Below are 10,719 nucleotides of genomic sequence, written 5' to 3' on the forward strand. Positions count from 1 at the left end.
TGTTAAACAAATGTTACCTCGTATTAAATATTAACTGTGAGCATTTTGTTAACAGTGTATGCGATATTCCCACTCTACAGAGAAGTTGGCAGAAATTTTTGATGAAGCAATCATATTTAATCTCCTTTTGGAAGGTCTTCTTGCCCAACATCAGAAGGAACAATACTCAGTCGACAGCAGAAGGGGAGAATTTTTTTTCCCCCCAATGGAAGTATAGTATTGTATTAATTTCTGCTTTAGAGCAAAGTGACTCAGTTATACACACATTTGCTTTCTTTTTTTATATTCTTTTCCATTATGGTTTATCCCAGGAGATTGGGTATAGTTCCCCATGCTATACAGTAGGACCTTGTTGTTTATCCATTCTAAATAGAATAGTTTGCATCTGCTAACCAACTGCATGTCCACCTCTGCCCACACCCCCGCCCAGAAGTTGAACTCTGACATTAAAATGAAAATGGTCTCTTCCATCCAGACCCCTTTCCCCCCACCCCAGAAGCTGAACTCTGACATTAAAATGAAAATGGTCTCTTCCATCCAGACCCCTTCCCCAGTTATCATTATGAAATACTAATAGTCTTCAAAGAAGACCATTTAAGATAGAAACCACTGAAGAGCAAAATTTCTGGGTGATAAGTACTTTATTATAGAAATCTTTACATAATCTCTAGCTGGTATCTACATTTTAGCCATCTTCAGCCTATAACTCAGTGTTCACTTTTTACCCCACAGGTAGGACCCCCAGATCGGGTACAGTCTGGGTTGGGTGATCTGATGCTCGGCTGCAGACTTACTGGTCACGACACAGAAGATGATGTAATTAAGGATTAGAATAGCTGAACATTCTGGACCATGGTGGCCTTATTTTGGACGTTAAAATACCAGGATTGGATTGACAGACCAGCCTGTGATGCCTGGCTCCAGCAAACAGCTTAATCCCAAGCTGGACACAGGTAGTCATCATGCTCCATGCCTTTCCCCTCTGAAATAAGCACTTCTTTGTTCCTCACTTCTTCTAACACCCAGAATGCAGGTAGAGAAGCTCTATGGATAACCTTAGCAAGGACTATCACATGTTCTGCCCATTAATAATGCAGCTACTTTCTGCTGTGCTCTATTCTTTACTTCGCTCCTTTTCCAGGAAAATCTCCACCAACATCTACTTAATCAGCTCCATCAACCTTCCATCTGTCCTTTACCAGCAATGCCGTATTTTTAACACAGAAGTCACATAAATTGTCTCCCAAGATCAATCCTACTTTTTAACAATAAGGACTGACCGAAGAATGTGGATCTGAGCCCTGGTCTTCATATTTCACGTGCAATAGGTACCAAATTACAAGGTCTTTTTCCACTTGCGTTATTGTGTTCTTAAAAGCCATGCCTTTCTTCCTGTAAGCTCTTCCCCATGGACAGCCCTCTCTCCTCTGACTTGTCAATCATTCTCCCACCCCTCTTCTCCTTCTTCCCCTCCTCTTATCCAAGCAGTCTCTCCTCCCCAGCAAATTTCCACCACGTAATTATGGCAATGCTTTAGCCTACTTTTCTGTTAGCTTAACAACCCTGTCTATTTTCTACTTGTGCTGATGCCACTGTTTGCTTTTCTGACGGGCTAATCCGTGTATCCTTTCAAGGCCTAACTTCCCCCACCATGAAAGCAGCTGGAGTTCTGATTCACAGGTGCTTTCCAAAGCTTTTCATTAGCAAGAGAAATGAGATGGTTTAGAAACCCATTTCTTAATCTGCAGGTGAGTATGGGAACCTTTGTGCAGCAAACATCTTTCAAGTATCCCACATTGTGCCACCACACAATTATTGTCTGACTAATAAGTACAACGTTAGAGGCACATTTGTCACGTTAAAAAGGGAGAATGTTCCCTCAGAGAAGATCGCCACCACCCCCTCCCCCTCCCAGCCTCTGGTATTTCCCCGTTCAAGAGAAAAGCACTCAGCTGACGGGGAGCAAAACTGAAGACTTTCCCAGTCTTAAATCTGAACGGGGAAGAGAAGAATTCCAAAATACGAAGGCTTTAGCTCGTGTTCTGGTTCAACTGGCCAGACGAGGGCTTAGGGAGTGAGTTTGGCCTTCCCCAGCGGGGCTCTGTGGCAGCTAAGCCTCTCCACAGATCCTGGGCTTAATTACTTCTGACACAGTTGTCTCGCCTGGGCTTCCAGCTCCTTTTGTGTTCAAACCAATCTCAATCCAAAGTTAAGTCTTGGGCTCCTCATCTTAGACAAATGCTTCATTTCCCACTAAGTGATCCTGCAACATTTTCATCAGGACCCATGGGTTTGCTAGTGGAATGTTCCTCATCTTTCCTTGCACCGTCTTGGTGAAAAACCTACTTAGAAGCCTTCAAGGATTTTTTTTTTTTTTTGGACAAATAAGTACCCTCCCTCCCCCCATCTTCCTGTTACCCTCTGGAGCAGGCTCTGCTCTCTGAATGAAGTTGGGGGTTAAGTTGTGGTCAGACCCGACAGAAGTGCTTTCTTAATATTCAGAAGCAACATGCAGTGAACCACACAAGCAAATACATGAAAGCAAGGAAATCAATACCAAAATACCCATGACCTGGCACAAAAAGAAACCTTCTCTCCAAGAATAACCCAAGAAGAAAAAAGCTGTCTCCAGCTAGGAATTAGGCAAAAATGCTTTGAAGACACCAAGTCATCTGCTCACCAGAATTAAAAAACACAATGCTTTTTGCAGGTGAACCATACGGGGAACCTCTCACCCCAAACTACTCTACCTCTTATCATTCCAAGCCCTGAAAAATCCAACCTGGTGTTGGAGCCACACATCCCAAGGCTACAAATCCTAGGCGTGGGTCAACCGATAGGGACAGGATCCCTTAGAAAGCAGATACATTTGACAACAGCATTTCAGAGCAGAAAACGTAAATCCAGATTCCCAGTGTGTGCAGTTCTCCTGATACAAAGTTCAAGGGGACAAAAGATTCCAAAGAGCTTCCTAATCAACTGTCAATGCAACCTAAATTCATAAAAATGCCTTTTCCCCTCACTTGGAAACTTCTCATCCTTTTATAAATCCCAGAGACAGTTCCACTTAGAATTATCTACTCTCCAATCCACCCCCTCCCCAACCCAACCCCACTTTTTTTCTTCCTTCAGTACTGGCATGCAAACCATGCTGTTTTAACTTCTTTCCTGTTCTCCCAGTTCTTCTGGAACATTTTATTTTCGACAGTCAACTCATCTGGAGGAGTGCCACAGTGAGGTCCAACTGTTTATAGCGTTAACTGTGTTTCTGCCAGAAGTCCACATACAGCCCTACCTTCTCCAGACTGCCTCCTGGATTAAGAATTTATGCTTTCGTTTGGAAGAAGCTTAGAAAACGTGGAAACTTCCAAACATCCCTCTTCTTCTTTACAAAGTTACTCTCACTTGTCCAAGTGGAATGGGGAATGGAAACCCACGGTCACCCTTCAAGTACTATCCCATCCCTCTCTCGTGGTTAAACGTGGCACGTGCCTTCCAAACAGCATTTTAAAAGGAAGACATCGTGTCTATTGGGCACGGGAAATAGCTAGTCACAGGTCTGCAGGAGAGAACTGGGTCTCAACAAGATACATGGAGGACACATCTTTAGATGAGCCTGGAACACTGGGAAGCCACCAGTCATCGCTAAAGACCGGATTTCACTCTCTTGGCCATTCATCAGTATTACAAAATGGCATCTCTGCCAGAAGCCAGTTGAAATCTGTACCAGGTTGCAAAACAGATCCTCAGAGTCCAATTGTGGGCACTATGGGAAGTTGCAATAGACCCAGACAAACTTCCAAAGAAGGGCGTTTGAAAGAACTCCCCATCCCTGGATGACATCCCTGGATGTCCTGGGGGGAGGACAATCAGAAGAAAAGCACAGCTTCAAACCCAAGAGCTACAAGTCCCACGAACAAAACGGGCCTCTGGAGCATATTACTCCTGTGAATGACCACACTTGGCGCCAGGCTCCCCAATATGCTAGACCAACTAAAAAAAAAAATCAATACTCCTGCCCCACTAGCGTATGGTTTCAGGGTTTCTGAGACAGCCTTGCACTCTGGAGAGGACAGCTGGTGTTTCACAAACTGCTACACTCACAGGCAGGAGAAAGGGCACTGGGGTGGGAGTTAGACCTGAGTTCTAGGCCTGGCTTTGTTACAAATGAACTTTCTGACCTGAGCAAGGCCTCTGCGCCAGTTTCCTCCTCCTTCCAATGCAGGGGGAGGGGCAGAGGTGAAGGAGAAGATCTAAGGCACAAAGCAACTCAATGAGACGTTCTGCCTTCATATTCATTGTTTAGGGTGTTATCAAGCAGTCAGCTTTGACATGATTTTTAGTGTTAATGTCTACTTGGGAAATAATGCATTTGTCCACCACCCCCAAAATCTCAGTTTAATCCCCATGTTCCCCAGCCTTCTTTTATCTTACAATAAATGCCTCTTTTCCTTTCTTTTTTTAAGCAACCTTCCCCAAACTAAGACTTGTGCTATTAAAAGAGCTTAGAACTTCCCATTTCCTTGCTAGCGCTAAAATTAAACTGTCCGCTCCTTAGGGTCCAACATAACATCTGCCAGATGTCTTGGCATATCACACAAAAAGAGGAATTTTCTTCTAACATTATCTACTTTCCTCTCTGTTTTCTCATAATCAATGAACAGGTCACCAACACCCACCTAATGTTTCTCTCAAAGACACCAACTTCCTAAGTATGTGACCTTCACAAGATACTTGCTTTCACACTCACACACACATGGATTATGACTTTTTTTTTCAGTTGACTAGATTTTAGTAATAGACACTGGAAATATTTCCCCCCATTTCCTCTGAATTTCCTTAGTTTCCATATACCAACCATCCAATCATCCACCCATGTCAGATCCTTTGCAATCTGAATTCATTATTATTTCCTACCTTATGAGTATGGCATTGAGAAATAGCTTGTTTCCTAGCCATCAACTCGAAACACTCAATGCAGCTTTGTCAATGTTCTGTCCCAAGAGGCAGTGAACTATAAGACTGATGAAGGAACATACCAAAGAAGATAAGTAAGGTTACCTTAACCAAGAAATCTCAACACTAGGAAGGAATCCAAGACAGACTAGACCTTATTAAACTCCATCACACAGAAAAGGGGACTCTTTCCCAAGGCAACTTTACCGTTCTTTCCTTTCAGGAAAACTACCACAAGTACTTTAAAGTCCACTAGTAGAGTTGGATTTCTTTTTCCCCTATTGTCTTACAGAAGACTCACTAGAAAAAAAGAATATATATACACATATATATGTATATAATGTTTTCATCTAAAAGTTATAAACCAAGTCCTGGGAGAATGTAATCAATGAATTAGGCGGACATAAATTGAATATGAGAAAGATTATGGAAACTAAAGACCCAGCAAGAATATTTTTTATGGCAGGGTACATCACATTTCACAGTCTCCAGAATGATTTCTCTCTGTGATTATATCAGAGCAAATTAGGTAAAAGCTTGCCTACCAAGCCTCATCAACTTGGTGTTTCAAAAACAAAAAGGATCTCTGAGTTTTGACATCAAATGAGAAGGTTCCATTGGATACTTTTTTTATTTCTCTCACGGTGGTTTATCCAAAGTAACTGTCCCATTTCAAATGCACATATCTAGAAAAAAGCAAGAAACCATGTCTTGAATATAATGGTGCTTCTCTTGGTGATGAACACCCGAGATGGATGAGTCTCAGGTTGGAACACATTCGCAAACTCCAAAATGCCTGTTAGATACCTAATTTTTTTCCCTCCTGAAAAGCTCAGCTCTGAGGCTGTCTACATACAAAAACACCAAAAGTAAAAAATAAGAGTCAAACTGCTAGACTGGCAACCAGTTTGTCAGATTCTTCCCCCCACTGAGAGAAGTAATTAACCAGTTGTCCTGGTATCAACAACAACAACAAAGATATCATAGAAGTTTGCTTTAAGATCAACAAATAATTTATTTATGTTTACATAAACATATATGCTTAATTAGGTGCAAAATTATCTGGTAATTACTTCCCCAAATAACTCTTTTTATCCCATCGCATTTGAACTTCTGAGTTTGAACATGTAGCACGCATATATATACATATATACTTTAGCAAATTTAAATATAACATTGATGACATTCTACTTAAGAGCAAAAGTTATGATATCAAAAATAACATTTAAAAATGAGTAATTAAAGATATGATTGCAAGTAAGATTTTTTTTAAGTGCTCTTGGAGAGCCCTAGGTTATTAATAAAGAAGCAGAGCTCTGAAGAGAAGTATTTTTAAATGAGTATACACATCAACTGAGAATCCTGAAAACCATACATCTATGTCTACAAAAGCAGGGTTTTACTTCATTGACCATGGACAATTATCACCTAAAGAACCATGTATTTCTCCTCTCCTTTCACACCTCTCAGAAGAACAATAACCCTCAATTAATGACACAACAGTTTGGTTCAAAAAATGTGATGTTGTCATACACAGCACGGTGCATTTACTGAATGACACTGCTCCCAGTTACTCAACAGAATATAATTACATCTGGAATCTAAAACCACCTCAATCTGTACAAAAATACTGCAGGCATAAAGAACTTTATACACACACAAATCTGACATATAATGAGAAAGCAAAGCCAGAAAAAAGCTGGTATAAGTCGCTCACCCAATATGTTCCTTATTTCTGTTGAAGCTGGTACCTTTCTATATTCCTCCTTAGTTGAAAACAAGGTCCAATCAGCCTCCTTACAATAAATTAACTGGTTCTGAATCTCCTCCATTCCACTGTGGAGCATTCCTCACCTATCTTCAAGAGTCCATCTAATATTCTTCCAACATCTTCCCTCATCCTCAAGATGGCTACCTTATCTAATGGAAAAGAAACGTCTTCATGGTTGGCTTTTATAAATTCCTCAAGCATTTCAGGCTTTAGTTCTTTACTGGGATTGATTACATACATTCTCTAGAACTAATCTGTGAAGAACTCCAATCAGTGTGTGTGTGGACTGGGTAGATTTGGGTCCTTTCTTCAAATCATCCTCACAAAATGTCTTCCTCTAAGACTAATAAATTCCTCCCAATTAGAAAGGTGAAGCTACCTGGACAGAAGGTTTTCTCAACTGACATAATATTTTAAAATTTTGTTTCCATAGTGACATTGTTAAGAAGACATCTGATATTCCTGAAGACTTACAGTACTTGAGAACACAGAAAAGGGAAAAAAAAAAAACCCAGCAGAATGGAAGGGAAAAGGGAAAACAAAGGAACTAAAAGAAGGCCTAATACACAAATGAAGCATCCTGAAAAGAAATGTAGACCTTCCAGAAACTGGTGTCAGCCAGTCTTAAAGAGTTCCTCTGAGATCTTGCCAGATTTGCTGCTGCTGCTGTTGTTTTGCAGAAATCAACCCCAACCAGACAATAAAGTCTTGCAGTGCATCAAAACATGATGATAATCAAGCCCCAGAACTCCAAAAATCTCAGCTCAGGGCCACCACCATCTTCACAATGAGGAAATCACATTTCCTGGTGACTTGCAGGAGACCTGGAGCAGCTTAAAAGTTCTGTGAAGGACCTCAGTGGAAAAATGTTTAAGGTTTTGCCTTGCCTTTCCCAAAGGAGGTCAAAACCCTACAGGTCCACTCAAAAGGAGAGAAAAAAATTCCAAAAGTTTACTTTAAAATGGAAACAAAAGCCTCCATAACTTGTGAAAGTACTCCTTGGGTGGGAGAAATATCTGAGAAGCCCTTCCAAGCCCCTCATTTCTTTGCATAATGAACAGATAGTGAGGAACCACCACAAGATTCGCCCCCTAGAAAGGGAGAAGGAGAAGGCAGGCAAGCCTCCTCTTCCAGCCATCACCAACAGAGCTTCAAAATGGAGACATCCATAATTTTATAAACACTTCTCAGCTTTGTCTCCTGGAAACCCGCTCTCCTCCATTTTCTGGTGGAGTTACAACATGACATGGGCTTACCTGACTCAGTTCCCAGCTCTCAACCAAACTAGTTACTTCCTCAAAAATCCTGCCAGCCACCTCCAGAAACAAAACCAAAGCAAACCAAACAGCCAACACAGAGACTCAGACACAGCCCCCGGGAGCCCTGGGAGAAAGCCCCAACTGGTTGGTCTTTTCCCATCCCAGACGCGTGCTTAAAAATGAAACTTTTTTTTTTTTTTTTTAAAGTAGGGGAGGAATATAAAAGGAACTCCAGGCAGCCTCCCTCCCTCTCTGTAGGTTAGAAGCTACAATGAAAAGAAAATGAGGGTTCCTCCAGGAATGGTGAAAAGCCTGGAGAATGAACGTGAGAAGAAGCTTTGTGTTTTGGAGTCTGGACTGGAACCAAAGCAGACAGCTTGCAAATGGAGGACAGGGAGATAAAGAAAGGGAAAGAGAGGGGCTGCTCCAATGGGGGGCGGCTGCGGCTTCCCCTCGCGCCTGGAAGGAGGGCAGACCCCTGGGAACTGCACCAGGAGTCAGGCGACCCCCGGGCCTCTGCCTGGGGGTCCTTTCTCCCTTCCTCAGAGGAGAGCCAAGCGTGTGTAATGGCTTCTCCTCTCCAGAAACCGTTGTCTCCTCCACCAGACGCTTCTGAACCCCCAGCCTGGAGACAGCTCCTCAGCGGCTCCTGAACCTGCGCCCCCCCCCTCCCCCGCCGCCAACTCCCACCGCCCCGCCACCCGGCCGGCGCCCCCCGCTCCTCGCCTCTCTGCTCACCACCGCCGCCGCCGCCACCCCCCGACACATCCCGACCCCGCATCCCAACTTCGGGGAGAGAGAGAGAGAGAGCGAGCGAGCGAGCGAGCCAAATACCTGAGGAAGAGGGGGGGTGCCAATCCGCACGGCTTTGCCATCGGGCTGGGGACAGGCAGACAGAGAGGGGGAAAGAAGGAGAGGGACAGAAAGAAAGAGGTCAACCCGCTCAGGTCGGGGCGGCCGGGAGCGCTCCCTCCTCTGCCCCTCGCTTGCTCCCTCCGGCTCTCTCTCGGCTCAGGTCTCCTCGACTCCCGCCCTCCGCCCCCCTCTCTGTCCCTACTCCTGTCCCCACACCCGGAGCATCCGTCCTAAGCCTCCGGCCCTCTTCTCACTCATCTTTCATTTTCTCTTCTCTCCCTAGAACTACACGAAATTAATTAAGCCACGGCGCTCCGCTCCCCCCCGCCCCCCAGCAGAAGGAGCAGCCAGCAGGAAAAGCACAGCCGCCTCCACCACCTTCTCCCCTTCCTCCCTCGCTTCTCCTCCTCCTCCTCTTCCTCCTCCCCCTCCAGCTCGCTCTCCCTCCTCCTCCTCCCCCCCCTTCTCTCTCGCTTCTTCTCCTCTTCCAACAGCCAGTCCATGCAGGGGACTTCCTCTCCTCCCGGCTCCACCAACCCTCCTCGGCCGAATGAATGAGCGCGTTTGTGCCTCCACCACCCCGCGCTCTCCTCCCCGCGGCACTCGGACCACCCCGAGGTGCTGGTTAATTGCAGTAACTTACAGAAGAAGCGTCCCGGCGCCGGGAGGTGTTTCGGGTTCTCCAGCCCCACCGCCTCCTTATCCTCTTTCTCTTTCTCCTCTTCCTGCTCGGGTTATTGTTGTGGAAGTTGTTTGGGAGTCTCATGTGCTTCTGCCGGGTCTCAGCAATGGAGGATCGCCATCTTCCCTGCCTTCCTCGGCTCCTCAGACTCGCTGCAGCTGCAGATGACCTGAGATATCCGTCTCTCTCTCTCCCTCTCTCTCCCTCCCTCCCTCTCCCTCTCACTCTCTCCCTCTCTCTCTCTCCTCTTCTCTCTCCTCTCCCTTTCCCTCGCGCGCTCTCTCTCTCTCTCCCTCCCTCTGTGTCTCTCTCTGAATAATGAGCAACCAGAGGGAGAGAGAAAGCAAGACAGAAAGAGAGAAGGCAGACAATCTTCTGCCACACAAAACGCCGGAGCACCAGGGGGTGCGCGAAGCCTTTCTAATAACAACAACAACGTGCGGGAGAGAAGAAGAAGAAAAAAAAAGAAAGAAAATGAGGAAAGGGCTGGAGGTGGGGGAGAACGGTAAGAATTCTCCAAGAGCTGGAGAAGAGCAGAAGGTGGAGGAGATGCTGAGGCTGCGACTGCTGTCCCCCCTCCCCCTCGCTGAACCCCAGAAGGAGGCAAGGTGGTTGCAAAGTTAAGGCTGGGACATTGTCTTTGTCACTCCGAGCAACACAGAGCCAGGCCAGTGAGATGTAAGAGGAGGCGGTGGCGGCGGCGGAGGAGGAGGTGGTGGAGGAGGAGGAGGAAGAGGAGGAGAAGGAGGCAGAGGAGGAGGAGAAGGGGAAGAGGCAGATGAGATGAATAAAGACCTGCGGAGAAGGCGGTGCGAGGAGCGCGGCGGCCGGACTGAGGCGTGCGCGCTCGCGTCCCGGAGGCACCCGGCCGCCCGGGCCGGCAGAGGAAGCCCCCAGTGAGGACCCTGCCCGGCCGCTCATAGCGCTCCCACCATCAGCCCTGCCCGAGGCGCCGAGCCTTGGCCCCAGAGAGTCCCTCACACGCATCCATCTAGAGGCCAATCTTTGCAAAAGAACATACATGGGGAACTAGAGGTTGCAAGTCTAAACCCAGATCAACCACGTGGGGCTTTTTAATCCCTTTCCAGCTTGCGGTGTGAGTATCTCCAGTGAAAAGCTCAAATTGTCCATTACTGGCACGTATTTTGAAGTCTTCTCCTCCGAAATAAAGCCTCATTGTGCATTTTATTTCTTTT

General features: G+C 45.6%; 1 protein-coding gene across 6 annotated transcripts in view; it reads right to left on the bottom strand.

Annotated features, from left to right (window-relative positions):
- The window catches only part of ZNF462 (zinc finger protein 462), a 149,213-nt gene extending 138,494 nt beyond the window's left edge, over window positions 1-10,719 (bottom strand). For 2 of the 6 annotated variants that reach the window (XM_070459345.1, XM_070459342.1), the window contains exon 1: window positions 9,485-10,719. The gene's annotated coding sequence lies outside the window, so the exon portion shown is untranslated. Of the gene's footprint in view, window positions 1-8,820; window positions 9,231-9,484 lie in introns of those variants that run through there. The other 4 variants (XM_070459344.1, XM_070459346.1, XM_070459347.1 and 1 more) reach the window with 4 other exon arrangements.

The sequence above is a fragment of the Odocoileus virginianus genome, chromosome 31 (genome assembly GCF_023699985.2).
Source record: "Odocoileus virginianus isolate 20LAN1187 ecotype Illinois chromosome 31, Ovbor_1.2, whole genome shotgun sequence".
In the NCBI taxonomy this organism is placed as follows: domain Eukaryota; kingdom Metazoa; phylum Chordata; class Mammalia; order Artiodactyla; family Cervidae; genus Odocoileus; species Odocoileus virginianus.